The following is a 27,863-nucleotide window of genomic DNA, read 5'->3' as shown; positions in this document are numbered from 1 at the left end:
CTTCAAGTGTCTTCTAGATTTGTCTTTGCATTTTTTGCCCTCTGTAGTTAACAGCAAGTTGCAGGGTGTGTAAATGCATGTTCAAGTTTTATGTGTATTAAAATCTAACAATGGCAATCTGGCTGAAGTCTCACTGGGTTCTCAGCTCACTCAATTTTGCTGAATTTGCTTCAATTCTTGGGAAGATAAGCTCAATATATAGGTGAGAGATTTTAACACCAACTCTGGCAAAAAGTTCAATGCAAACTTCTTTATTTACCCTGGAAAACCATTCCTTTTCCCTGTATGAACATGGATCAACATGTGCTTCCTTTTGATTCTGCTTTTTCTCTTCCCCATTTGTCAAATGTCTGCAGTCCATGCAGTTGGGACAGGGAAACTCCAGATTTCTGGATGCAATTAAAAGGTCACATCCTTTTGCTGTTGTTGCTCTCCCCTGCAATCCTGAGGTTAGAAGTGGAATAGCAAGTCATGAAATGTTCAAGGCCTTATTATTTGGATGACTATCCTGAAATATTTATCTGAATCATCTGATTCAAAACTCTCCTCTAAAAGAAAATCTCTTTGTAGTTTGTTTCCTCACTAGCTGCACTTGGAACAGAAATACAGAGTCCTTTGCTTTGGGACCTTGTTTTTTCCACATCCATTGCAAGTAGAAAAGAAAAACGAGTTGTATGAAAATATGTAAGCTATTATTATTTGTGCAGTCTAGTGACTGAAGTGAATATGGACTATAAATGGCCAGAGAATCCAAAATATAGACACTTTTATATATAAAAATGAGATTTTTTAAAAGTTGTAGGTACATTAGTAGAACAGTTTGGTGCTGGTTGCTTCACAGAAGTAGAATTGAGGGGCTCAGGACTCATTCTCACATGCTGAGGACTGTCTTCTCACATCATATTTGATGTACCTCAGGATCTTCTTCCCCTGTACTAATGCTGGCTCAGTGCTGTAGCTCATTTGAGTTCTGGGGACATCAGTGTGGCACGTTGCATTGCTCTAAAATTCTTCAAGAGTTGTTTTTTTCATTTTTTAATGTTGCTAGTTCATTTCACAGAGACAGAATCACCAACTGCAGCCAGGAAGGGGAGTTTTCCCCAGGGGCTCTCCTCTGTGGTGCTCCTTGGGGAGTTAAAGGATTTTTCAGGAGGAGCACAGCCTCCCTTCCAGGGAGCTGATGGCTCTTGGGTCTTCCCTTTGCTGATTTAACAGTGCATTGAACTCCTGATTCTGTATCCCCAAACATGCCATTCTACCAGACACACAGACAATTACAATACCTCTAACAACCACTAATATTTTGGGGGTTTTAAGTGCTTCTGTAGGAATCAGGAATATTTACCTATAGAAAAATTACTTTTTGCTTCTGATTGAACAAACTTACTGGGATTTTTTGGGGAAGTTTTTTTTTTGGGTTTTTTTTTTTTTGTTTTTTTTTTTTTTTAATTTCTGATGAGGAGGCTGGGTTATGTCTAATTTTCCATGGTTTCCCGTGAGCTGCCCTCAGGGTACAGCTGTGTTTCCCTGCCGCGGAGCTCCTCGGCAGGGAGGTGGCGCTGGCAGCCCGGGATTGGGACCGCGCCGCTCGCATCCGCAGGGACACCTTTAAACAGCTCCTTCCAAGTGGAAAAACAACTTCCCTGCAGCTGTTTTATGTTGTTTGGGGTTTGGTGGTTTGCTGTGTTTTTATTTTTTTCTTGTTCCGATTTTTTTTTTTTTCTTTATTAAAGCTTGGCACTTCGAGATCTCACTGTTTTCCAAATAGGGTCCTCTCCCTCTCCCTCTCCCTCTCCCTCTCCCTCTCCCTCTCCCTCTCCCTCTCCCTCTCCCTCTCCCTCTCCCTCTCCCTCTCCCTCTCCCTCTCCCTCTCCCTCTCCCTCTCCCTCTCCCTCTCCCTCTCCCTCTCCCTCTCCCTCTCCCTCTCCCTCTCCCTCTCCATTCTGGTTCCAGAATCGAGGGGATGTAGTTTTGCTGCCTTGAATGCTCAGGGTGTAACTGATTTTTTGTTGTTGGGTTTTTATGTGTTTGATTTGTGCTATTGTGGCCAGCTCTAGCTTGCTTGTGTCTAATTCCACAAGTTAGGTATGACTTTTGCAAGATGAGGTATCCCCTCTTCTCTAGGCTGGTTGTGAATAAATGGATGTTCACTTTAACCTTGATCTTCAAGAAAAAAAAATTTCATTTTCCTTTTCTCCCCCAGCACTTGCATTTTGGTGTTTAACCAATCATCTTGGTGAGTAGCAATCACACACATAGCAGGGCAAATGATTGCTGTTACTTTCAGCAAGCTTTAGGTGTGTGTGCAGGGTGTATATATAAAATGCATGCTCCCATTTGCAAGGTGTGACAAATATTTCCCCATCTAAGATTGTTTGCATACTTTGCTATGTTAGTTGACTGCAGTTTTCATGTGCCATAAAATAAAGGTTAGGATATGAAAGGATTAAGTCTCTATTATCACAGGCTGTGCAAATGGCCAGTGTGTACATAGCTGTATTTTTTTTCTAGATAGATTTTTTTTATTATTAATTTAACCATGATATTAAAAATTCAAGTTCTTCGTTTTGGTTTGTTTTTTCTTTTTTAATGGAGGGAATAATTTCGTAATAAAGTATTATTCTGGTCACAAATTTCTCTCTATTATTTCCCTTCTAAGAGAAGAGGGAGGGCCAGGAGAGCTGAAGAAGGAGGTGTGTATGAACTCAAGGCTGCATTTGGCAATTCATCCCAGCACTTCCTGCCAGCACAATGGTTACCCCACTATGCAATTTGTGCAGAATGGGTAGATGATTTTCTTCATAAGCTTTGAGTACAAAGGGTATTCCATGATGCCTTCTAATTGCTTAATCCCCAAGGAGTTTTTTCAGGCATTTATTTAACACTAATTGCATGTGTAAATGTTCTTAATTTACAGCGTGTGAAAGTTGCAGTGAATGCACACAACAGAGGATGTCAAAGTGACGCCTCATGGAAAGATGAAGTTAAGGCAGTGCTCAGTTACTTCTAAATAGGATTAATCATTTATTAATGTCCAAAGCTCAGCAGAGCACAGGGACAAGCATATGGTGACTTGATGCTGTTCAAAAGTAACTAGTAGAGTTGTGCCTCTAAAAATTTCTGTGATATACCTTAGTACGTTGCAGTAAATGAAGAACTGAAAACACTTAGCAGGGCAAGTGATTCAGTTCAAGGCAGAGAACTTGGCTTGGCAACTGTTGCACAAAGCCTGCTTGGGCTGTTAATTAGTGCTTACATTGTAATGAAGATGTGGAGTCCCAGGCACTGCTCAGAGAAGGAGGCAGGGGGTGTGGGCACTGGGCTGGCCCTGCCCGAGAGCTTGCACAGCTTCAGCCCACAAGGTGTGGGAACAAATCAGTCTTGCAGGGCACAGTTCATCCACAGGGATCAGGTAGGTGGCAAAGGAAAGGGACCTGCAGCCCCAATGCCAGAGTAGTGCCAGCTATTTCCTACTGGTGGTGAAGACTCTGATCTCCTTCAAGATCTTGAATTTCACGGTAGATACAGGGGCAGGAACACAAGCAACAGCTGCACCTCAGCTTCTGGGAAAAACTTCAGTCCTAGGTTCTCTCTGTGCTGGGTGTCTGTGTGCCAGCAAAGTAACTCAGAAATCATACAATGGAGAAAATTGTACATTTTGTGGCATGATTATGTACTCTAGAAACATGATTGCCCACGAGTCCTACTTTGTGGTGCACACTGCAAGCACCCAGTGGTAACTCAGGAGGGAAATCCTGTTGGTTTACAGTGAGAGGAGCAGAGCTCAAACACAACCCTTAGTCACTCACCTTTACACTGTGTGAGATGTACCAGCCATTGCACTCCTCTGGTTCTTCTGGATCTGATGCTTATACCTGTATTTTAGTACTTTCAGAGAGGGAGTAATTCTCACAAGGAATTTGAGTGCAATAACTCACCTGGAAAGGCAATTTGGTAGAATTTGCCAGAAAAAGTGGAAAAGGTGAAGGCTTGGGTGTGAATTTTCTTGTCCATCTGTGAAATGTCTTGAGCTTTTGTTAGCTTCAGAAATGGTACTTATTGAATACTACCTGTTTTGAGACTGGGGACTTTAAAATATTAATTCAGTTTTTCCCCGTAAGTTAGGTAAGTGCATTTTGCCTTTTGTATATCTAGATTTTACATAGTTTATATAGTTCAGTCCTGATTGTCCTTAGACCCATGAGGAATAGCATTGTGATTGTCTCTTCTACAGCCATGCAGGGCTGTGAAGGCTCTTTTCAGACATGGCAGAAAAAGAATTGAAGCATCTGATTTGCCAGGTTTCCATGGTAGACACCAGAGCTGCATAAAGGGCTAAGCATCCTGTCACATTGTGTCTTGATGTTTCCTATATAGTAGAATCCATAACATAAAGTTCAATACCTCTGGCACAGACAGAATTATAGCTATCAGAATAGGATCTGACAATACTGAGGTCCAGGGGAAAGAATAATCTATGGATCCTGGAAGGCCATGATAAAGAGGGGCATGTGTTTCAAATTTAGCTCCACTTTTATGCTTATAGCTGAGCATTAAAGTGTTTTTTCAGCCATCTTAAAGGAGAAGCATGTGAAAATAGACATAAGAAAAGTTAATCATATCTGGATGCCAAAGCCAGAAGTTAATTTGTATGTGAGTTCTGGTCCAGGATTCAAGCCAGGTCTTTTGTTAGGTTAAGTGGCTTCATCATCCCCATGAGAAATTTCTGATGAAAGCTGGAAGAAGTTTATGCATGATGAGGAAAACTTAACTTTTCTTGCATCTTTCCTGTGCCCTTTATGATTAATGGAAAGAGTCCATTAATTCAAACATATGCTCTTGCTCTCTAGGGGAAAAGTGGTCGTGATTAAAAAATCACCTTCTACTCTTATGGTTTAATTTCCTCTGTCTTTCTCAAATGAGACCAGAAACTCTAAAGAGTATGGATGGCCCAAACAATTTAGGTTAAAACAAAACAGAACAGCCACAAATCCCTGTCTTCCCCTCATGCTGAGCTGCCCTGGACGGCTTTGGTGCTCTGTGCAGGGTTGGTTTGTCTCCTTACTCATTGCTCGTGTCTTGACAGGATTGGTGTGTCCTGACATCACAGGTTTCCACAGCTTCCAGAGTAAGGAAACCACAGAGGGAAAAGCCCACATCTTGCATAAAGCTCTCCACAGTCTGTGCTGAGGAAGCCCAGGAAGCCCCATAGGTGTTCAATGTCAGACAAAGGTGCAAGCCTGCCCTTCCTGTAAGGCAGGACCTGGGGCCATTGGGGGATCATAGGGATTGAAGAGCCAGCTCTGACTCAGGGGCAGCTGTGAGCAACAGGGAGCAGACAGGTCTTGGAGTAGATGGGAGGTCCCAGAGGGAACTGGGCACTGCTGCTACTACCAGGAGCCTGGCTGTGTGTAACCAAGCACCTCTTCCCTAAGGTCCCACCTGTGTGGGCACAGCTGTTGAAGGAAGAGCTACACGTGAACTCTTACTTCTTCTTGTCCTGTCATGTCTAATTATTTGGAAAGGGTAATGCTTAAAGAGTTAACTTTCTAGACTTCATTATTTTATTATTTTACTTCCATAGGTTTTCAGTCTCTTTGGGTAAAAAACCTCTAAGAGAAAGCATAGTTACAGCTAGCTTCAGAACTGGCTGGCCCAGTGTCTCACCATGAAGTACTATAATGTGATATGACCCTTTGTACACTTCTTAAAATTTCCTCCTGCTCTCCAGTGTGTGTTTGTGCAAAAGCAAGCCTTTTGAAAGCAGAAACCTGTAAAAATGAATCCTACAATTACAATAAAAATTGTCAGTGTAAAATAAGACACCCTTAGTAAGGACCAAGTCATAGCTCCTCTGGGGTGTTTATAATCTGAATGTTATCGAGAACTGAAATCTGCCATTAGCAATATAAGCAGACTGACTCTCATGTCATTTCAGGACCTTATTAAGGACTTTCCTTATTGACTGGTCTAGGGTTATGCCTGAGGTAAAATATTTTTCAAGATAAGAATGAATATACAAAGTCATGCTATTAATGGTTTCTAAAATTTCATCATTATAGTGTGTATGCTTATAATTCCCCCATTGACACCCTTTAAATGTCCCCAGTAAAATGTGGTATAAGCTTTTAAGGTTTCCTAAATAAACATCTAAATGGATCTATAATAAAGAACTTTAAAAAACAGGGAGTTAAGTAAAACTATTACTTAACGTTAATTTTACTGTTGGAGGTTCTGAAGTGGACCTAGTTTTTGCAAGACAATTGCTGTGTATTTTCATGGAGTTTTGGTAAGCTAACATTTAAGTAGTTGGCTCTTAAAATACCTTTGCACCATACAGGTAATCCTGGAGGGAAGATGGACAAAAAGGACAATTACAGGATTTCTCTTTTCCCCTTCATTTCCCCCTCCCTTGCCGCTCCTGCCTTTGCCCAAGAGGAAAAGGCATCGTGTTTCAGGTCCTAGGAAGTCACACTTGCCCTGTTTGTTCTCTGATAGAGGCCTATAAACAGAGACATTCAGTCTGTAAACAAGTCAAGCTTACAAAGTGACTGAAAGATAACAGTCCCCCATCCAGCAGTGGGAGAGGAGGGAGGGAGCAGGGGGAGGGATGATAGAGAGGCTGCAATAAAAACAGGAAGGTTTCTGTTGGTCCTCTTGAAGTTAGTGGTTAAAAACATCAAAGCGTGGTGTGTGTTTTTTTCAGCCAGACTGCTGTGTCACTTTATAATTCTTCATAAAGCAGTCATCCAGCCACTAGCATACTGCAACTGTTAGTGTGAGCTGTGCTTTGATTTAGAGGAACTGGATCCTGCTCCAGGCATGTTAAGCTGAGGAATCTCTTGTAGGTTTTCTTGGCATGCTGTGTGCCATTGAAGAAACTATAACTTTTCGGAGCTGCTAATTGCAAGCTGTTCAGGAATTTTTTCTTCCATTAAAAAAAAAACAAAAAACAACCTCACAAATAAATTACACCCCCCCTTCTTTCTCACTCCCCAAACCCAAATAATTTTCCCAGGCTCTGAAGTGTTCAGAATTTCCTACATTGAAATTTAAAGTGGAAAACAAGATGGCAATGGAAAGGCAGAAAAAACAACTATACCATATGTGTCAAAGCAAAATGTACATATTCTCAGCTTGGTTCTAAGAAATATAAATTATTCAGCAGCTGCTTCAACAGAGAGATATTTTACAAGTTTGAAGCCAGCAGAGTACATCAGTTCTCTTAGATGGGGGAAGGTATTTTGTTCTCCAAATATAAGACAATCAGAAAATGGCATGGAGCTCTTGTCTGCCCTTGGAAAAGCAGCCAAATAGAGATGGATGGGAAGAGGAGCAAAGAAGGGCAGGAGCCTTTAGAGCTGAAAGGGCAGCTGCATTGTTCTGGAAGGGGAATAGGGAACTTTTCTGTAAACAGTGTTAGAAGCTTCTCTACAGAGTGCTGTGTGGAGAAGCCACTCTGGTTTATTATTGTTCAAAAAGCTGATTTACACTGAACAGCATTTGGAACAACAGGAAGAAGGCAGCAATAACAATTCTCTATGCAGAGAGCAGAGGCAGCTTTTGGTCTGTACTAGAGCAGCTTGCCTGAGGTTGGGGGCTAGGTTTGATAGATTTTTTAGCTTTCCTCCAAGGCTGCTGCAAGATTTTCCACTCCTGTAGGGATTACTTGTGTAGGAGGTGTTGCCACAGTTGGGAGGAGGAGAGAAGGCAAATGTTCTAGATGGAGGAAGTGATTGGTGCTGATGTGCTGTGTTACCATATATGATAGGTAAAATTCCATGTCTGGATGATGATTTAAATTTCCTCCAGCTGGGAATTGGGATTTTAGCCTCGATCCTTCACTCCTGATCAAAGCCAGCAAGCACTCTCAGCACTGGTGAAGCTGCACTAGAGATTTAGAATCCAGGTCAGCAGTGCAGAGCTCATTCAGGGGACATGTATCCCACGGGCTTCCATGTACAGGCAGAATTTGAAAAGGCCACCAGTTGCACCCACAAACTAAGACACCTGAAAAATTATTTCCTCTGGCATATCCTAATGGTACATGTAGCTCAGCACTTAATTAGTGATTTCTCTAAGCCTTTTCTGGAGGATGTGTCTTATTTTCTTAGCTTTTTAATATTGTGCACATCTTATCTATCATTCTTTTTGAAGGGGAAATTTGTTTTCCTTGTAGTTTTTAAGAACAAAACAAAACAAAAAAAAATAGGGCAACATAAACTTACGAATTGCTTTGGGTGAACCTGTACTTCTATGAAGTGCTGATGCTTGCTTCCAAAATATATATTCATTTTATATTATCAGCTGTTTTAAGAGTCTGATCCAAATAATATCACCAAGAGTAATGACCTATAGTAATATGAATACAGCTTTTGTCTTTAGCACAGAATTGACCAAAAGACCTGCAAAATTTTTAAGTAAAATCACTCATGGGTGGTAGTATACTACAAGAAAGAGCTGCAATCATCCTCTGAACAAGCTTCCATTTACATCAGCTTAAATGGAGACTTTGCTTTTAACTGATGGGATATATTCCTAAAGTACTACACAGGCCCTTAAAGGTGAATGTGTGTGCACCCTTGCAGGCTTAAGGTGAAAAAAAATAGATAGGTAAATGTAGGTTAAAAAGCATTCCTTTTTGGGAACCTCAAAAGACTTAAGTGTTGGTTCTTCAAGAAAGTGGATGTGGCAGGAGCTCATTGTGAGAGATCATGGAAACTTCTTGAGCTCAAGCCAATTTTTTGTATACTTACAGATAATAATGTTTTAGCAACTTACTCAAGCTATGTAAAGGGAATGTGGAAAATAAGATGTGGGGTTGCCTGCAACTTAGAGATTTTGGTTTGGTTGTTTCTTTTCTTGCCTTTAGATGTTTGCTGGCAGTGAGAAAAACTTGACTGAATAATGAAACAAAGTATTTGCAAGCATCTACCAGATAAAAGCCCCAGAGTTACTTACAAGGTATTAGTGCATCCTTCTGTTTGCTTTTCGTGCACATTCATATGCATGGCGTTGTGTTTGGAAGGCCATCTATGACTGAGAAATTCCAAAATGCTTGCATGAATAAATATGAGCAAATGTTCATCAGATGCTCATACCACAAGCAGCCTGCTCAGTTCTTTTGCCTGCTTTTCAGAGCTTGCTGTCCATTTCTAGCAGACAAAGCACAAAATTAATTTGAGAATTTGGGTTTTGTTAATAAATGACTAGGTAAAGTTTGCAAGGATGCTTTTCTGGACATTTTCCACCTTCTAAAACATACTGAGGGGATATATTAATAGAAATATAAGTAGCAGATGTATTGAATTTCATTAAAGTTCCTTGGTGAATAAGCAAGTCTGTTTTCTACCGGATAGTTCACACCTGTGTTGGACCACAAGTAGCTCTGAATATTTAAAGCTAACTTGAGTATATTGGATGCCTCAGAAATCTGTCATATTATAGGTACCTGGGATCCAAGAATCCAATTTTTTTTTCCTATATGCCAGGCTGGGATTTTTGGTTTTGCTTTGCATTGGGACAATGCTCTCAGGCATAAGATGTGAATCTTGGGGCTGTCCTGAGCAGGGCCATGAGCTGGACTTTGATGATCCCTGTGAGTCCCTTCTAGCTCAGGATATTTTACCAACAGCCATGAAAGCTTTCTTCAGGAAGAGCTATTAATTGTAAGTTTAGGTGGTGCTAAACCTATAGCTACTGTGAAAATCCCACCTACTGAAGTTTCTATAGAACTGTGAGTGCCAACAAAACAATTGAAATTAACAGGGGCCCTTCTAGTGATTTAAATTTAATTCAGTTTGGACTGAACATGTGTTATTGACAGAAGATCTCATTTTTCTCATGTGTTGTATACTCTATTTCTTGAGTCTCCTGACTCCTGACTGGATGCTTTTGCATCTGACAAGACTGCAGTGCTGTGAGCCAAGGCACGCTTGCCACCAAGCTTGCATGGAAATCCACAGATTTTAGCTAAGCTAAGGGAACACCAGCACAAATTTTCATGGGTAAAACTAATCCACAGAGTATTTGGAAAATCTGTGGCACCTGAGCTGTTGGATAAAAGCAAGATTCCACATGTGATTATTCACGAAAAAAATATTGTGGGCCAACAAAAGTTTTTGATACTGCAACAAAACTTATTTCTTTCTTAGAAACCTGCATCAGCAAACGCATTTTCTTCATTGTTGGCACATACTGAAAATTTATGTGTGTGTATTCTGATTAATATTTTTATAATTAGTATATAGTAAACAAGAAAAAGTTATTATTATTATTATTATTATTATTATTATTATTATTATTATTATTATTATTATTATTATTATGAAACTGGTTAGCACGTTTTTTCTTGTTTGTGAGCATGATCTGTGAGAGAGCACAAAATAATGATAACGGTGTCACTTCAGAAAGGTGAGCTGGTTTCTCAGCAGGCATGGAGGAGAACAGAGAGGGCTCTATGGTTTGATTTCATCTCACTGAAAACCTGGAGAGCTGTGGATTTTATATGGCCAGAGCTCGACAGAACAGAGCTTTGTCTTGATAACTCAAAATGACTAGATCATGCCTGGTAGCTGGTCCTGGAAACCTGACCCTTGTCACAGGCTGACTACATCAATTTGCAGTAGATTGATGATGTATAGACTGTGGGTGCCCCAGGGGAGACCCAAGAAAGGCCTGAGAAACATTGTATTGTTAATCCATACCCCTCATTAGCTTCTGCTGTGCTGGATTTCAGCTGGCTGGCAAGGCTGGAGGAGCCGGAGGGAGAATGTGGCGTTGTGTGGCGCTGTTATTGTTGGTTGCCTTTTGAATGAAGGGATGCTTTAAAATACCTTTTCTCCAAAGTTTAATACATCAAAACTGGCAGGATTCTTTATTTTCCTCTCTATCCCTCTTGTCAAGAGCCTGGAATTCCTAGATGTTCTTTGTATGCTGATTTAGCGCTCTCCCCTCAGCAGCCCGAGCTTTATCTCTTCCCGATAACAGTCTCTCAATATCCTTTCCCAAGCAGTGGCAGGCAAATTATATACGCTGTAATCAATTTACATTTCTCTATCATTCCCCAGCTCTGGTGTGCACTGCCCACAGAGGCAGCAGCCTTGCCTTCAGGGCTCCTTTATGCACTTCCAGGACGTGCTGCTTAACCATTTCTGCTCAGTGCACGGCAAGGTTTTGATTTGAAGGGGGCTCTAGCTTCAAACGCGGTTTCCATCAAACAGTCACATCTTTGTCAAACTTCAACAGAATTAACCTTAACTGCCAAGGAAGTTTTGACTGCCATCATAAAAATGTTTGATTAGTGTTAATAATTTATTAAATTGGTTTGTCCTGACACTGCCAACATGTTGGAAATCTCTCAACCATTAAAACATTAACAGAGGCTGTAATACAATGCTCCTTCTGTTCTACGTTTTATTTCAAGACCACATTCTTATGAGCCTGGTTCTGTGGTGTTCCAATATGCTCTCATTAGGACTGCATTAAAAGATGAAATATGACAAATATTAAAAAGCGTGGGAATATAGAGTAAAGCATGGTGGGTGTACTTTTGTGGGCAACCCTGCTGCAATTAAATTTTCGCAAAGCAAGCCTGTTTTTGCAATATGGGGAAATAAAAATCACCAGGCAAGTATTTCACTGAAACAGACCCAATATGTTCAATTGCTTCATCCAACCTCCTAAAATACATAAGCTTAGTTAGAATTTCTACTAAAATGGGAAAGCTGATATTGGACCTGCTTATGCTGAAGTATGCTGTTCAATTATAGAAGAAACAGAGTCCTATTTGAGAAAAGCATTAACGCCTTGAGAATATATTGATCAAATTTTTATTTGATAGTTTACATCTGCACTTGAATGACTGCTGGTAGGAGCTCTCCTGTGTTCCACCAGAAACACCTGTTTTGTCTCATGCAGCCTCAGGAATTACATGTTATGTATTCCATATAAAATGCCATTTAAACAGTAACAAGAATTTGGTTTATTTTCCAACTGGATGGAAGGTAATTGAAATGGAGGCTCAGTTTATCCTTTGCAATTTGCTGATAATATCAGGGAAATTGAGTAATTAATTCTTTTCCTCTGCTTGGTAGCCATGTAGGAGCTCCAACATTGCCTCATGTGTGTAGACTGGTGTTGCACAGAGATGTTAACAAGTGAAAGGAAAACCTTTATTTCTATATCCCAGTCATGAATATACACTGAGAGTACTTACAATACCTACCTTTTAAATTTAATCCAAGGTTTTTAAACTTTCAGATTGAACTGTCCTATAATTATTCATAATAGCTGGACTGGTCTCCTCTCAATTCTTCTCTATTTGGTACCTGAAAAAACTACGATGGGCACTTTAGTGAAAGGTGTATTTTTTTTTTTTTTTTTTTTAATTTTATGAGAGGAAGTAAATCTAACTTAGTCATACCAGCATGCTTTAAACTCCATGTGTTTACAAATTAAAGGAAAATCCTTTAGGTAAGAATTGCTAGTTTCTAGGCACTCAGCTGTGTGGAGTACAGATCTGAAATAACTGACTTTGTGTCAGAGGACAGATTTACAGTGAGGTCTATTGGAATACAAGTTGGCCCTTCTTTCAGTTAGTCTCCACTGATTTCTCCTTTCTGTTATGTGCAGAGTAACTTTATGGAAATTATTACCATAGACCAGCCTTTTGCAGATTTCTAAACTTAAGAACATCATTCTTAATAGATGAACAACGTTGTAAATGCTAATTTGTTTTAGGATGTGGTATGCCTTGTAAGATGTTGGCAAGAACTTTACAGCCAGAGTATATCAAAATGTAGAAAATAATCAATTGTTTCAACATCAGAAAGTCATAATCCATCAACTTGATAAATTCCCTAGAGATGTGTCAAATACATGAGTGTTTGGGAAGCAGGCAGAGTGCAAACATTAAAATTGTGTCTCTGCAAATGTCAGGAACAGACTTACACTTGCCTTTTTTTTTTATGCTGTTGTTTGTCTTTATAATTATTTCCTATACATTTGCTGTGTTAATAATGAAAATTGTCGAATGTTTGGAAGCCTCAACAATTCTACATTTACTACTTACAACACAAAGATGAGAGGAGCAAGTGACTCCTGTGTGATGTGAGATATTTTAATATGAGGCTTCAAATGACTCCAGTTTTTGGCTAGAGTGGGATAAACTAAGACAAGAACTTTTAATAAGTGCCAAGAAATTTCCGTCTTATTAAGAGCATCCTCAGTTCCTCCTGACAGTGTTTGCTGTATGTAAATTATCTATGAGTTTTCCCAAATTGTAAACCAAAGCTTATATTTTTCCTGCACAGAAAAGTGGCATCTTATTTTCATGGTTAAAGCATTTTATTTGTGGTTAATACATTTCCATACTTTTTTTCCCCAAAGTAAAGAGGGTTGGAAAATTTTGAATTAAGTCCATAAACTAATTATTTTCCATTCCAATGTTGTTTCTTTTGTAATAGAACTCCTGACTCAGTGCTTTTGTGGATGGCCTGCAGTTACATGACCCTGATTGTGGTCTAATGAGGGCGGGAGGGTGCCTCTTAGATGATGCTGGAAAATTAAAGGGACCTTTTCCCTCTAGCTTTTCAAACTAATTATCCTCTGATTTTACATGAGAACAATCCTTATATATATGTTGAAATCCTTTTCATTCAATGGCACTCTTTTCCTGTCCCCAGCTTTGATGTGGTGCCCATACTTCCAAAAAGGCTGTGTGAGGGGAACAGTGGCCAATAGATCCCACCTTGGTCCTAGCAGTTAAACGGTGAGTTCAAATACAGTAGTGTGAATGAATTGAAATTCAACAGAGGCAGAGGATCTCTGTTCTGTTCAAAACAAAGCCATGCTTTTCATTTCCAGTTATTTGTATCCATCTTTTGCCTGTATTTCCATTTTTTAAAGACAGTACAGTTATTAAGCAAGGGGCCCACAAACACCTCTGACCCACCCCTCTGCTTATGTGCTGTGGCTCTGGTCTTAATTTGTGTGCCTTTGGTGACTTATCTGTTGCACGGGCTGATTCCATGGAAGTTCTCTAAAATAAGATATAAGCAAAAGGTGTAGTTTGCTTTCTTCACTGCCTTTCACCAAGAGCTACAATATAATGTTAATGCTTCTGACCAGTCACAATGCTAACAAAAGGAACTGTTGGCCAAATATCTGGTAGTTCAAAGCAGTGTGTTAGAACACAACTTTCTTATGGTTAATTTTGCCCAGCATTGTCCTGGAAAATTAGAGAGGCTAGTGCTCAAGCTCCTTAGCTAAAATATGTAATTTCCAGATCTCTTCAACAGAAAAAATCCTGTCAGTAATCCTGTAAGTTGCTCTGACACAGTTTCCTCTAGAGGAGGGATTCTTCACTTATTAGATTAATAAATGTGCACTGTATAGTTATTGAAAATATTTGTCTGACTCTGGAGTCCAAGAGTATGTTGGATGAAAAAAAAACCTCAAAAAACCCCAAGAAACTGAACCTTAGAAATGAAAACTGAAGATGAAATTTCACTAACCCAAAGCTAGCAAAATTTTTAACTCTTAGCTTGCCTCATTGTGAAACATAAAAAAAAACAGTAGGCAGAACAGTTCAATACAGAAACTGTGATCCTGCACAAGACAAATCAAGAGCATGTGAAGAATAGGATGGCTCAAGACTGCTCATGAGGTGTCAAAAAAGTAACAACATAGAATTAAAAATATCAGCAAGGCAAGTAAAAGTTGTGCTTAGTGTGTTGTGCTCCTTTTTCTGTTTTCTAGTGCAGTAAGGTTATTTATTCCAACCTGTTGGAAGTCTGGATTAATACATCTTCTTACATCTCTAGGTTTATGTCTTTCTAGATGTGAATTTAACTGCACAGTAAGTACAAATTCAGCAGACAAGGTGGCTGTGAAATAAGTATCAATGTCTGCACAAGTCACAGATCCCTTGCTACGTAGGAATTTAACATTTCTGAATGCAAATATTGGATGTTTTATTTCTCACAAAGCCTTCAAGTAGTTTGGGTCAGTCTTTTATGTTTATGTGCTGCCTTTTTTTTTCCAGCTTGCCCTCATTACTAAGTTTTACATCAAAAGCTAGGCAGAAAAAATAGAAATATAGCTGCTGAGTATTTTCTTACCCATATCCAAGCAAATTCTCCAGAGAGCAGTGTCTTTTTTTTAACTGTGATTAAACTTTTCCTTGCCAATGGAGGCAGAAAGAGCCAAGGCAGTCAAGAATCCACAATTTTACCCTGTTTCTTCTTAAAGATTCATGTCTGATAGCTGGTGTGGTGCAGTTACATGAATATATCTTGCAGAGTTCAGGGATAAAATCTGTTCCACATATAGTCAATATTTAGCTGTGATTATTTAAGTTGCACTGGTATTGTATGGGCATCTTTAACAGGACAGGATGAACTTTGTCCCTTCTAGTAAAGATGTTATCTTTATTAGAAAATCCCTAGGAGCTGTGGTGCATCTGTGCACCTGTCCTTTCATATGCAGTTGCATTTTACCTGTTAGAAACCTTTGTAGCATCAGCAAACAATTCTGTTGCTTCTTTTGGTTTGTTGCTTGTTGTTTTGTTGGGGTTTTTTTGTTGTTGTTTTATTTTGTTCTTTTGGGGTTTTTAATTTATTTTTTTTTTAATTGCTTTACAGCCTTTGCTTTCTCCCCTTTACTCCAACTCAAAACTGTGAATCACTTCCTGGTGCCCCAGCTCAAGGAAGTTTCTTCAGAGATATAACATCAGGTGATTTATGCATTTCTTTCTGGTGTAATAAATTAGGGAGCCTTTCAGCATAATAATTGAATTAGCCAAATATTTATTTTAGATATATTGTAGGGTGTATTATTGCTCTATGGCACATTAGACAAAGTCTATATTGTGAGAACAGCTAGGACCTGGCGGCTGCTTTCATCCCAACCCCAGCCAGACCTTTATCACAAACCTCTCCAGGGAGGCAAGACTTATCACTTGCATGGAAAATGACAGAAAATATTTTTTATTATTGCTCTGGCAGGAGTCTAATGGAAGGTAGATTTTTACAGGTGTTGACACTGCACTGCATCCTGCATCCTTTTTGGAGCAGCTGATTGTGCTAGAGAGCACTTCTTGCTGCATTAATTCTGCTACAGGAGCCAGGTGTCTGCTTTGCCTCAGTTTTGTATTATGGAATTGTGTTACTCAGAGGAAAATAACTCTTAGCAAGCAGTGAGGTTGCAGCCACAGCCTGTCTCCCAGCAGAGCACGGGCCCAAGGACAGGAGCAGCCCAAGGAGGAAGGTTTCTGCAGCTTCCTCTGCTGCTCCTGTCTGCAGGACTCTGGTGGCTGCCCCTGAACTGTGAAAAGACTCACTGGTGGAAAATTGAAAGCAAAGTTGTTCTGTCATACAGACCTTGTCCTTCAAGTAGAAAGGCCCTCACATTGCAAATTTTGGAGCACCACAGCTATCTTAATCTACACTGATGATGTATTTGAATTGATCCATCCCTGTGTTTCAGAGCACTTTGGAAAAAAGATCACAGGGTGTTTTCTCTCTTGGGTTGGAAGGCATGAGTAGGAAAACTGACTTGCTGCAGAATTACAGGGCAAGGGAGAGAAGCTGGGATGAAGTCTTTGTCTCCTGACCTTTGTGGTGTTTTCAGTAGTATCCTAACACAATAAAAACAATACAGTTGTTCACATTGGTTTTGCCCAAGTTGCTTAAAGTTATGTAGAGCAAGTACATAAATACTTTTTTTTTTTTTTTTTTTCACATGTTGTCACCACAGGCATGCCATTGTAACCCAGTTATTAACACTTCTAAAAAAGAAACATGATATTATTTTGTATATGTGCAAGAGAATTTTCCTGCTCTGGCAACAAGTTGAGAAGAGGGTGAGGGGCTGGAAAAGGATTACAGGGTGGGAATGGCAAAATGTATTTTAACAGAAGAAAGCGTGCAGAGTTATAGTCTCACAGAAAGAAATAAACACTGTAATCATAAACAAATGTAACATTGAGGACAGAAGACAGTGATTTTATTGTATTGATGCTTGGGCAACAATGAAGGACTTGTTCTCTCCTATTAGTCAGGAGCCACTGGCAGGAGGGCCCTCTCTGTGGCCATTGCTTCCAGATAGTGTGTGTGGATTGTAAGGTGGCTAGGAATGCACAGACACAGGCAAGGCAAGCCTTGCTTTGAGGGGAAATTGGAGAACCTCTTCACCATAGGGCCTGAGAGTGAATGTTCTCAACAACTCTGGGAACCAAAACAGCACTGAGAACTGCTCTGCCTTTCACATGAATTTAAATGCTTCCATTTACACTCTGCATAGCATTACCTGCATGTGGCCTCTTGGTTTAGAGCACAAAGCCAGCTCTGCAGGTTTTTGCAGACTGATGAGACAAACTGGCAGTGTGGCTCCATGTGACACTGTGTGCTGTCCTCAGGTGTCAGGTGTCTGCTTTCAGTGCCACTGCTTAGATTCCATCTGATTCCTCACACTGATCCCAGGGGATTGTGTTTTCTAAATCTGGATCTCAGTGGGAAATGTTTCTTGTAAAAGAAGCTATCCTGGAGGGAGACTTTTGTTGTGGACTTATGGACACAGTCTGGATGGCACAACAGACAGACAGTGCTGCATAAGGATGTGGGAAAAGCCTTCACCCTCCAAGAGTCATAAGTTTTTCAATTAAGCCAAATCAATAGTATACTTGCAAGGTAGTACTTGCTCTTTTTCTCTCTTTCTCTTTTTGTTCAGCATATGCTAACCATATTTTTTTTTTTTTTTTTGATAACTTGACTGCTGGTGAGTTCATAATATAATAGGACAGAGCTCTTTTCCTTTGAGTTTTTCAGCCCTGTGTATTTAGAAAGGCGAAGAGTGGCAAAAAGGTGATATCATTTTCTTTTTTATGGGAGAGAAACAAGACAGAGAAAAACAAAATATCTTGGCCAAGTTCCTTTAGGGTTTGTGTGCAGAACTGGGCATTAAAGTAAAATCTCCAAGTCCTGTGCAGTGTATATTTAATGTGTGGTTTGTATGTGCTTTAAGAGTATCTTCTAACTCTTCACTTGTTTGTTTAGAATCCAGACTCATTCTAAACAAACCCCTTGTTTTGGAGAGATTAGATTGCAGATGTTGGATACAAATGTAACATGAAGCTCAGATCCTGTTTGGGTTTTTTGTTTGTTTGCTTGTTTTTTGTTGTAACACTAGGAAGCATTTAGGGATGTGAAAAACAAAAGCAAACATACACACAGAAAAACAAAACCAGCTCAAGAGTTGTTTTATTCTAGTGCAGGCATAACGAGAGGGTGTCTCTTCTGTCAGCACAAGGTAAGAAAACAAAGCCTGCACCTCCCTTTTCTTGTAAGGTGTTTGAGGCAGTGCTCGTGAAGGAACAACTCCCACCTGAGAAAACACAACTACAAAAAGTTTTTGTGCCTTGATAGAATGCACAACACATTCTGGGGCATATCTGCAATCCAATAACCCTTCTTAATAACCTGCTGGCAAATGGGGCCAGGGAGAAGCACCTAAAAGTTGATGCTCTGTTGTTGATGCTGTTAGATCAGGGTCTGTTATAAGGCACTTTCTGATAGAGCAGAGCAGCCTTGCAGCAGCTCTCTCTGTCAGGGAATAACTCATCCTTGGAAGCTGCCTGGTCCAACAGGCATGTTTAGAGCAGATCCAACTTTGAAATTAGATCCACCTACAAAGACAACTCGGGCTGCTCAGGGCTGTGTCCAGTTGGGCTTTAAACACCTGCAAGAATGGAGACTCCTTGTCCCCCTGCACACCTGTTCCAGTCTGTGACCACTCTCATTGATGAGGAAAGATTCCTAATGCTTAACTGGAATTTCCTTGGTTGCAGCCTGTGTTTATTGCCTCTTTCCTGTGCACCTCCAGAAGTTTGGCTCTGTCTTCTTTAGAAGCACGTTATAAAAAATGAATAAAATCATAAGGTCTTGTTTCACCTTCTCTTCCCAAGTCAGGACAAATCCAGCTCTCTGTCTCTCACCTTGTGCTCCAAATACCACCAAGTCAGCAGACTGATCCCTTCATCCAAAGCAAAAACTCAAATTAATTTGCAGCAGATATGTTTCAGCTTTCAAAGCATCAGTGAAGGCCAGACACTTGGGGTAAGTTATTTCCATGGTTGAAAGGAGATGTGTTGGCACAGACACAAGATACCTTATTGCTAATGTAACTTTTGGCATTCAGGTTCACTCAGACAAGTTTCTTAGATGCCAAAAGCAAAGCATAGTGTAACCTATATTTCTCACATGTGGCCTCACAAACAGCCCTGTGTTCAAACTTCCAGTCAGCCTTGCTTTTTCTCCTGCCACATGGCAATGCATGTCTGAGAAGAAAATTCAGCAAACTATTTGGAAAATAGCAAACGAAATAATTTATGAGTAGTCCTGTAACTTCTGACTATAATTTCAACTTCGATGTATGAATGCCCAGAATCATTCCCTTTATTCCAAAATACTCAGAAATTTTTGGAAAGAAGAAATATATGTATGGTTTGAATTAGTTTGCAGTACGATTCTTCACTGATTTCCTAGGTAAAATTGATTTCAGCTTATAAAAATCCTTTCTGGACCTTGTCTGTCACCAACTTTTATCTCCCTTGCTCCATTGTAACCTGTCTTCATTGTAAACAAGGTTTCAAAGACATTGTGATGACAGATTGAACGTCCAAACAGAGAAAACAAAACCTAATTGTGTAGGAAGTTTACCCTGTGAGGGTTTTTAGGTGGTTATTTTTTTTCCCTCTACAATGTCAAATGAGTCTTTAATTGAATGAATTTAATTGTTGTAGAAAGTTTCCTTCCTATATGCCCTGCTGGCTGCCTTGGTTATATTTCTCTAGTTGGTGCTTTCATGCCAGGTGATGTTGGGAGGTGCTTTCTCAGGCAATTTACCAACATAACACCTTCTTAGATGTGACAGGCTGCAGGTTTTTTTATGTTCTGTGCATATGTCTCTGAAGCTGTGCTGGCCAATAGACTATATTGCTATATTTATTACTGTATATTTATTAGTCATTACTATATCTATATAGTATCTCCAAACTCACCGTGCCCTATTTGTAATTGCCATTAACACAGTTGCCATTAGGGAAAAGGAAAATCATGTGTTTCTCTTGCTGGTTATCTTGGCATCTGTGATTTGTTTTCCCCCAAATGTAATATTTCAAAGCAATTTTTACTAAGGTTCACCTCCTAGTTTTGGACTTATTGACAGTTCTGGAGTGCTTTATCACCTTATTATATCCCACTGTTTCCATACTACTCAAGAGTCCAGAGGACAGGATCAGGTCATGAATCTACTTGCAGTATCTCCTTACTTGATTGCTATCTGCACAGTTTGTGCCTTTCCTTTTCCACTGTAATGGAAATATAATGAATGATTGTTCATTTTAAAAAATTATTTCCAGTACAAACACTTCATGGATACTTCAGATACCTGTTCCTATGTAGAAATTGTTTCAGCAGTGAATCACCAATTGATGCTCTTCAGTTAGTTGTGAACATTCTTTGTGATGTTCTAATTTAAGTTAGTTTTCATTCATTTTGTATAGTTGTGTACTACATGTCAAAATTCTTATTCAAGTTGATATAGATCTACTGCTCTCTTGTTATCTACTGAACCTAGTAATCCATCAAAGAAAGAAAATGAGCTGACTTATGTTCTTTTTCTAGCTCTTCTTACCACTATTATATTCCAGTGGTTGAAAGTTGTTTGCTTTATCATTTGCTCTAGAACCTTTCCAGGATTTGAGTGGATTGTGATGTCAACAATCACTCTGATTCCTTCTTCCTCTTTTTTTTCTTGCTCCTGTCCTCTGTATACTCTCAAAGGTTTAAACACCACTTTCATTAGTTCCTGAATTGATCAAGACCAGATTTCATTAAACCTTTTTCATTTGGAGAAATCTGTCTTTTCTGAATAGTGCATTTATTTTTTCTCTCCTGGTCAGCATTTATTTCCTTTGGCAACTACAGTGATAAAAAAGATAATTCCTTTAGCAAGAATTGATTCCTCTAGCTATTTTGCAGGTCCAAAATGCAGACTATCAAACAAGAAGTTGTCATTGCTCTGAAAATGATGGTGTTTATCCTATTTTTAGAAGAACTGCTGCAGTGATTTGCCTGATACTTCAAAACTGGTCAATGGTAAAGGAATAATGCCTGGAAGTTTTTGACTCTTGATATTCAAGACTCTGAGTCTGTATCATGGGTCAGGACTCAGCTGTGCTAAACTTTGTGCAAGCAAGATGATCCTGTCCCAGAGTAAGTCATGGTGAAAAATGCATGACAAGAGGCAGGCAGTGTTGAGAGACAAACAGGAACACTACAGAAATACCTGGAAGACAGCAGTAGTTTGTAAGAGATGCACACAAAAAAAAGAACTCGACCCTAAATTCTCCTCTCAGCAGTTTCTAAAAGAACAATCTCTTAGTGTGTGAGATCAATGTCTCCTCTTTTTAAGAGGAACAAGAGCAAATTGATGCTGTTGAAACTGCAGTTACTGAGTTTGACCAATTGAAATTTGTTGTGAGGTTTTGTTGTTTGTTTGATTGTTTGGTTGGTTTGGGTTTGGTTTGGGGTTTTTCCCATTTATGGTATACTGAAGTAAATCCAGGAATATAAAAGCTGGGTTTTGGGGAGCCCTCCTCCATCTCACCTTTCATAATTCTGTAGTGTTTGTGAGGACCTGGGAAGTATCTGTTCAAATTGAGGAGAAAAAGGCAATGGTGAGGACTCCTAGTGAAAACATTGATTGTAATTGCTAGGAAGACAGACTGAGATATCTGAACACACCATTGCACATTATTTTAGAGGTGTGTGTATATAGGCTAGTGCTGTCAGATAGCATTGATGTGCATGTAGCTCATTTCATGGTGCTATAATCTTTCCAACATATGAAAATCTGGAAGAGACCTCATAGAGAAGATAACAATGTAGCTGCCTATGTGTTAACTGGTTTTCAAAGTAAAATTTTGGATTATGTGATTCAAAAAAGTGTTCATTTTTTAAAGAAAGTCTTCATTACACAAATATGTGTGAAATGTGCTAGACAAGAAGGTAGATACGTTGTGCATTTATATTAGTGAATGACTTGATGCTATGGGTTTATATAGTATACTTTTACCTTATAGTTTTGTGAAACTTTTATATTATCCATGGATCAGTTGAATTTCAAACTGATTGTGATGTTTTCACACTGTGAAATCCAGCAAAATTTGATGTCAAGACTTCTGTATCTTGTGTATCTTCTGTATCATTTAGGATGAGCTGTGCCCATCCACTGACATCAGATGATTTCCAGAGTGGCATCCAAGCCTGCAAATAAAATGTGAAGAATATATCTTGTGTGCATTAGAAGCTCAGGTTTGGAAACTTGTAAAACCCAGTGTTTGGCAGCACCATCTCTGTACTTGATTATTTGATTTGTAGCAGCTCCCAGCCTGGGAGTCCCTCTCTTAAACCAACCCTGCAGATTGATGGCTTCAGCCCTGAGGTTCCTCACTGTGTGTGGAAGCTGTGGCCACCACACAGGCACATGACCAACCTTACTCCTGTGAGACATCCATTTAGAGATGCACATATGGGACAGCCATACCCTAAATGATCAAAGAAATAATCCAAATCCCAAATTCCTACTTTCATTCAAGCATGCACATAATCTTTAACATACCAAATAGTGTTTCAAACAGTGATTGAAAGCAGTAAGTCTTAGGCTCTGAAACTGATTATACATCTCAAATCACTCGGGTTAATGAAATAATTTACTTTCTATTCATATTCCATTGGCTCTTTTTCTCCTTTCATTAATTTTAAACCACACAAAAACTGACTAAAATTGCCCTCAGTGGAAGTGAATGGTCACAGTCTTTGTTCTAATCCCCACAGAGTGTTTGATATTATTTTCAAATCAAACCTAATTAACAGTGTACATTCTTTATTGAAATCTGAACATTTCTGTATATTACATATCAATGCAGATTCTTGTTGTGTGCTGTCATTTTCAGAATATTGTTCTGGTCCATGTCTTTGTTTTTAATTTCAGGAGGCACCACATTACACTAGAGATTCCTCTGATAGAAAACAAACCTTATTTTTCTCCTTTCTCCTGTATTTGTCCTGGTTTTCACACTGTGTGTGTACTGGTTTAAAAGCTGTGTGTGATAGGGAACTGAAACAGGATTCAAAAAAGATAAGAGTCCTTTTCAAAACTACCAGTGATGCCTTTAGTAGAGGGCACAGGAGCTGAATAAAGATTTTTCAAGGTCAGGTGTGAGTTCCAGTGATGCAGCAGTATTGGGAGGGTGAGTGCTGCCAGTAGCTCTGCTTCTGTCACTAGAATGTTTCCAGGTCAACACAAGGCATAAACACATTTAAGTCCTTTTTGCATGTAAGGCAGAAAAAGACTATGTTGTAGAAGCCCTGCTTTGTACAAGATGGCTCTGTTACTTACATGATGAAAATTAAACATTTGCTAGTGTCTTAGTGAAACCATGCCCAAAACTAGAATGAAAAAAAAGAAAATTCAAATGAAAACATCCAAACAGAAGTAGGCAAGTGTGTAAGCATAAAATGTACTTGGAATAGCTGTGATGCAGCATCTCAGCTATAGTCAGGATTCTGCTTGGCCAGCTCAGCCCACCAGTCACAGAGATGAATGTCTGTCCTGGGAAGAAGGGCTGCCTGCTTCACTGGGCTCAGGGCAGTAATCCCAACATTAGCATTGTTACACCTGTGTTGATGAAGGCATAGGCATGCCAAGATCTTGGTAAGGCCAGAATAAAGTATCTCTAACTAGATTTAAAACTCAAGTATCACTTACTGTTATCAACTCTCCTCAATGGCCATCTCCTACCATTTTAAGGTTCTTCAAATGTGCATAGTTGAAGTGAAGATATGAGAAGGACCTCTTGTGATGGGTAAGGAAGGCTGCTGGGTAATTTAATTTTAACTGCAGTTCTATGGTAAGAGTTAGGGATTTTTCCCTTCCTGATGTCTTAGAGGCATCATTGGGATTCAGTGGTATTAGCAATTAATTTATTTAGTTATTTGGATGGAATTGCAATTGGAAGGCTTATTTCCAGTGAATCATTCTTGCTAATATTTAGCAGAGGGGCACTGTTTTGTGTTTTCTCCTCAATCACTGATACTGAATGGATTTGTCTGGAGTAATAAAAGAGGTTCTGATAAAATGAGTATGGATCCCCCATGGAATTTCATTTTCAGTGTGACATTCAGACAGAATTATTTTTAGAAACTGTTTGTGAATGGATATTGATTATGGAACAGAATTATTTGGGATAGCTGAATACTACTGTGAAGGCTATGTAATATCCTAGATTATATCTAAAAATAAATCATATGCAATTAGATTAAGAGGACACAAGGATTACATGATTTATATGTGGATGCAAATAATACTTCTCTGGACAAGTGTAGTAAATCCAACCCAGAATTTAGCAAGTTTCTTCCCTGAATCATCTGGGGCTGGAGATGATTTTTGAACTACCTTGCTTAATTCAGACAGCGATAACTTAATTTTTAAAGTAACTATCTTTGTTGTAATGCTTTGACATTTGGATACTCACTTGAATACAATTGTCAAAATCTGAGATGTGCTATTTTCTGTTGGTTGATGTCTGTCAGGTGAAAGTAACTTAGATCACTCTCCCATGTGAGTGTAAAGTCTGCAGAGGGAAAATAAGATAGCAAAATAGAATAACCTGCTTCTATTTGAGGTGTCCCTGAAGCAGTATGGAAATCTGCTCCAGGGGCACCTGAGCTCTCCATTGATCTAGTGACCTCAGGCAAGTTGCATCATCTCTCAGTCCTTCATGAAGCAGAGATTATGCTCAAGGCCTCCTTTTGTCACATGCTTTCAGATCTGTTGATGAAAGGTGCTTCACAGAAATAATAACCCTATTCACAGAGAATTTAATGTCTTATTTTCAAACTTATTTTCCTCATTAGTGCAAATGGATTCAGGAGTACTGGAACCAGGAAGCCCAATATGTGCTTTAGGCTACTCCAGCTCTTCAAGGGAAACTTGTCCTAAAAAACAGATATTTTGTAAGTGTCTCTCCTAAAATGATTCTAAATATCTGATATGTTATCTGCTTATTCTGTTTCATGATCTTGCTCTTGGTTGGTTGCCCCTTTTTTTTTTTTTCTTCTCCTTCTTTCCAAGTCTTGCAGAATCTCAGTCTTTGAACTCTTCATTCCTGTCAAATCAGGCTGACATGACCTAAAGGATCAGAAGTTCTTATGGGGGGTGGGATGGGTGAACAGAAATTCTTGTGTACCATGATTGTGTAGGTCTCTTATCCTTAGGACACCAGGGCAAAAGTCATGCCTGCCTTCATTCCCTCTGCTTTGAAAGCCATAGAATGGACTTGCCAAAAGTTGAAGCTATCTTTATCCTTGGCAAATGGGATGGAATTCTAGCCAAAAAATGAAAGAATAAGATTTACAGCACAGATGGGACTGCTTTGTGCATGAACAGAACAGGTGAGGCACAAATTAAAATCCTCATTGCTGCATAATCTGATTCAGCAAAGCTGTTGCAGCTTCCTACAGAGGAAATGGGAAAAGTTATGTATAGGACACTCCTAGTTCTGTACAGCACTGAGCTATACAGAGAAGACAAAACAATATCTGGTTAGCCTTAGAAGGGGCAGCAGGAAGGAGAGCAATAGTCTGTCTTGTTCATGGTGATGAAATCAAGCCTTAGCACCAAGAAAGGGGAAAGGCAGATATTTTATGTGAGAGAAGGAACATTTCTAATGCAAAGGTTGAATGGATTAGGTGAGGCCTCTACAACCTCTGATTTAAAAACCTCTGGTTTTTAGAACAGGATTATGCAAGTGTCAGGAATTACATAAGAATACCTGATAACTGCAAGGCCTCCTGAGCTCCATTTGAGCCACCTTTTGATTGTTCCATAAAGTACAGGTTGTCTTGTGAAATACAGATATGCAGTGATGCAAACAAGACCTTTGTGCTCTAAGCTGTTAGGGTTTGTCTAGGTGGAGACTGACAGAGCTGAAAGTCTGTTTTATGCAAAGCAGAGTTGCTGATAGAAATACTGTCCTAAATGAGTCACTCAGCCCTCAGATGTGGGAGAACCAAAGCATTTGAAAATAGCCCCAACTTGCTATAGCATCAGGACTCAGATGCACTTTCAGCAGCATTATGAGCACAACTCATAGAAAGGTAGGATAATAAACACTACATAGCACTACTGCCTTGCTAAAGGCTACAGACACTTTTACCTCATCTGGGCAGCTCCCAAGCAGAAAGAAGCTTCTCATCCTTGGCTTCAGTCATGAGTATTGGAAGCTGATGGCATGTGAGGTGAAGAAGCAGCTTCCATGTCATGTCCACAGCTAGAGAAATATTAGTATTAGAGAAAGGCATTATCCTTCAGGGAAACAAGTTGCTATTTGTTGTGAGCTTGAATGACAGAATCCAACAAGTGATATTGCATCAAAGGTCCAGATCCCAAACCCTTACTCATACATGCAGTCTTATTTAATCTTCCCTGTAGTCAGGTGCTTGTTCAGGCCCTAAATAATTTCCTGAGATACTGACAGAAATCACTACCAGCTAGAAGTCAGTTGTAATATCTTTAAGCACGGCCCAGTGACACTGGATCTAGTAGCAGAGTTTGTGCATAGTGCTGAAATTTGGCTATACAGCAATTCACTGCTGCTTGTTGTTTTTTTATCTCCTCATTAATGCTGATGTATACTTTTCCATTCATTTTCATGGGTAGTTTTGGATAAATATCCAAGCTTTAAGTTTTACACAAATATATATATATTTGCTTAGAAAGAAAGTCTTTAACTCAGCAATATTACATTAAAAAAAAATCCATCAAAAGCTTTTTATCAGAAAACTGTAAAACAAAAGAAAAGCTTAATAATGTTTTATTACGTCTTCTCTAATACTTTCTAGTTTAATTAAATTTACTGAGAAAAGTTTCTAGTTTTCTAGTCAGCACAAGTACCAAGCTTACAAAAATACTTTTTCCTCTACAGAAAAACAGCATAAAGAGTTGCTTATGGGGGAATTGTAACTTGTCCCATTAAACTTACTGAGGCGGGAGAGAACAGGAACCCGACCAATGGGCGGATGGTGATGCTTGCAGTCTGCCTTGAGCTCACCAAGTATGACCAACTGTGACACTGCTGTCTTAATGTACTGCTGACAGAGCTGCTGTACTCATTAACCTTTGATGAAACAAGATGTCACTTTGTTCACATCAAATGCTCCTTGATGCCAGTGCTCAGAGACTGTTTTTGTTGCTGATGCAGACATCAGCTATTGTTGAAAACGTTCTCTCTCCCTCCCAGCATTTCACTGCCCATGTGGATTTATAGGTGCTGATCATTATCAATCTGCAAATGGAGTCTGAAGCCAAGAGTGCGTGTTTAATTTCTGCAGCTTTTAATTATTTATTTTTTTCATTAAAAATCTTTAATTTAAAAATAATTCACCTCTATTTAAACACCAGAAAACGTTAAGTTCTTGATGTGCTACAGGAAGCTGCCAGGAACTCAAGGGCACGTTTGAGTGATCCCTTTGTCTTTCTCTTTGAGGCTACTGGATCTATTAAAGAATTATTTACATTATTAGAGCTACATACTAGAAGCACACTGTAGTGGGAAGAGGCATTGAGTTGTGTAACATTCTGGCCAACATAATGACTAAACAGTGGTGTAACATGGATTAAAACAGACTGTTCCTAGTTCCTGATCTGTTCTCCAGCCTTTTATCAGCATTGCTTCTATTATCAGCATTAGGAGCCAATCTTGCTGTTTCATGTAAAGTAAATATGTTGTCTAGCAAGGA

At 39.3% G+C, this 27,863-nt stretch overlaps 3 long non-coding RNA genes across 10 annotated transcripts in view; 1 reads left to right on the top strand and 2 right to left on the bottom strand.

Moving 5' to 3' along the window:
• Positions 1 to 33: 33 nt before the first annotated feature.
• On the bottom strand, positions 34 to 15,388 carry LOC130251439 (uncharacterized). Its single transcript, XR_008840154.1, has 3 exons — positions 15,123 to 15,388; positions 3,810 to 3,938; positions 34 to 444 (listed from the first exon to the last, which is right to left on the bottom strand). It is a non-coding gene; the product is annotated as an uncharacterized LOC130251439 (long non-coding RNA).
• Positions 15,389 to 17,414: 2,026 nt separating this feature from the next.
• LOC130251437 (uncharacterized) lies at positions 17,415 to 27,195 on the bottom strand. 3 transcript variants are annotated; one of them, XR_008840146.1, is made up of 6 exons: positions 27,107 to 27,195; positions 26,282 to 26,395; positions 24,599 to 24,697; positions 23,464 to 23,513; positions 22,138 to 22,328; positions 17,415 to 19,032 (listed from the first exon to the last, which is right to left on the bottom strand). It is a non-coding gene; the product is annotated as an uncharacterized LOC130251437 (long non-coding RNA). The 3 variants fall into 3 exon arrangements; XR_008840145.1 differs by lacking the exon at positions 23,464 to 23,513; XR_008840147.1 differs by lacking the exons at positions 17,415 to 19,032; positions 23,464 to 23,513; positions 24,599 to 24,697 and having other exon boundaries at positions 22,139 to 22,328.
• The window catches only part of LOC130251438 (uncharacterized), a 91,097-nt gene continuing 87,938 nt past the window's right edge, over positions 24,705 to 27,863 (top strand). For all 6 annotated transcript variants that reach the window (XR_008840153.1, XR_008840152.1, XR_008840149.1 and 3 more), the window contains exon 1: positions 24,705 to 26,222. This is a non-coding gene — a long non-coding RNA (uncharacterized LOC130251438). The remainder of the gene's footprint in view (positions 26,223 to 27,863) is intronic.

Source organism: Oenanthe melanoleuca, chromosome 3, assembly GCF_029582105.1.
Source record: "Oenanthe melanoleuca isolate GR-GAL-2019-014 chromosome 3, OMel1.0, whole genome shotgun sequence".
Taxonomy (NCBI): domain Eukaryota; kingdom Metazoa; phylum Chordata; class Aves; order Passeriformes; family Muscicapidae; genus Oenanthe; species Oenanthe melanoleuca.
The sequence above is the reverse complement of the archived record's forward strand: the minus strand, read 5'-3'. Positions and strand labels throughout refer to the sequence as shown.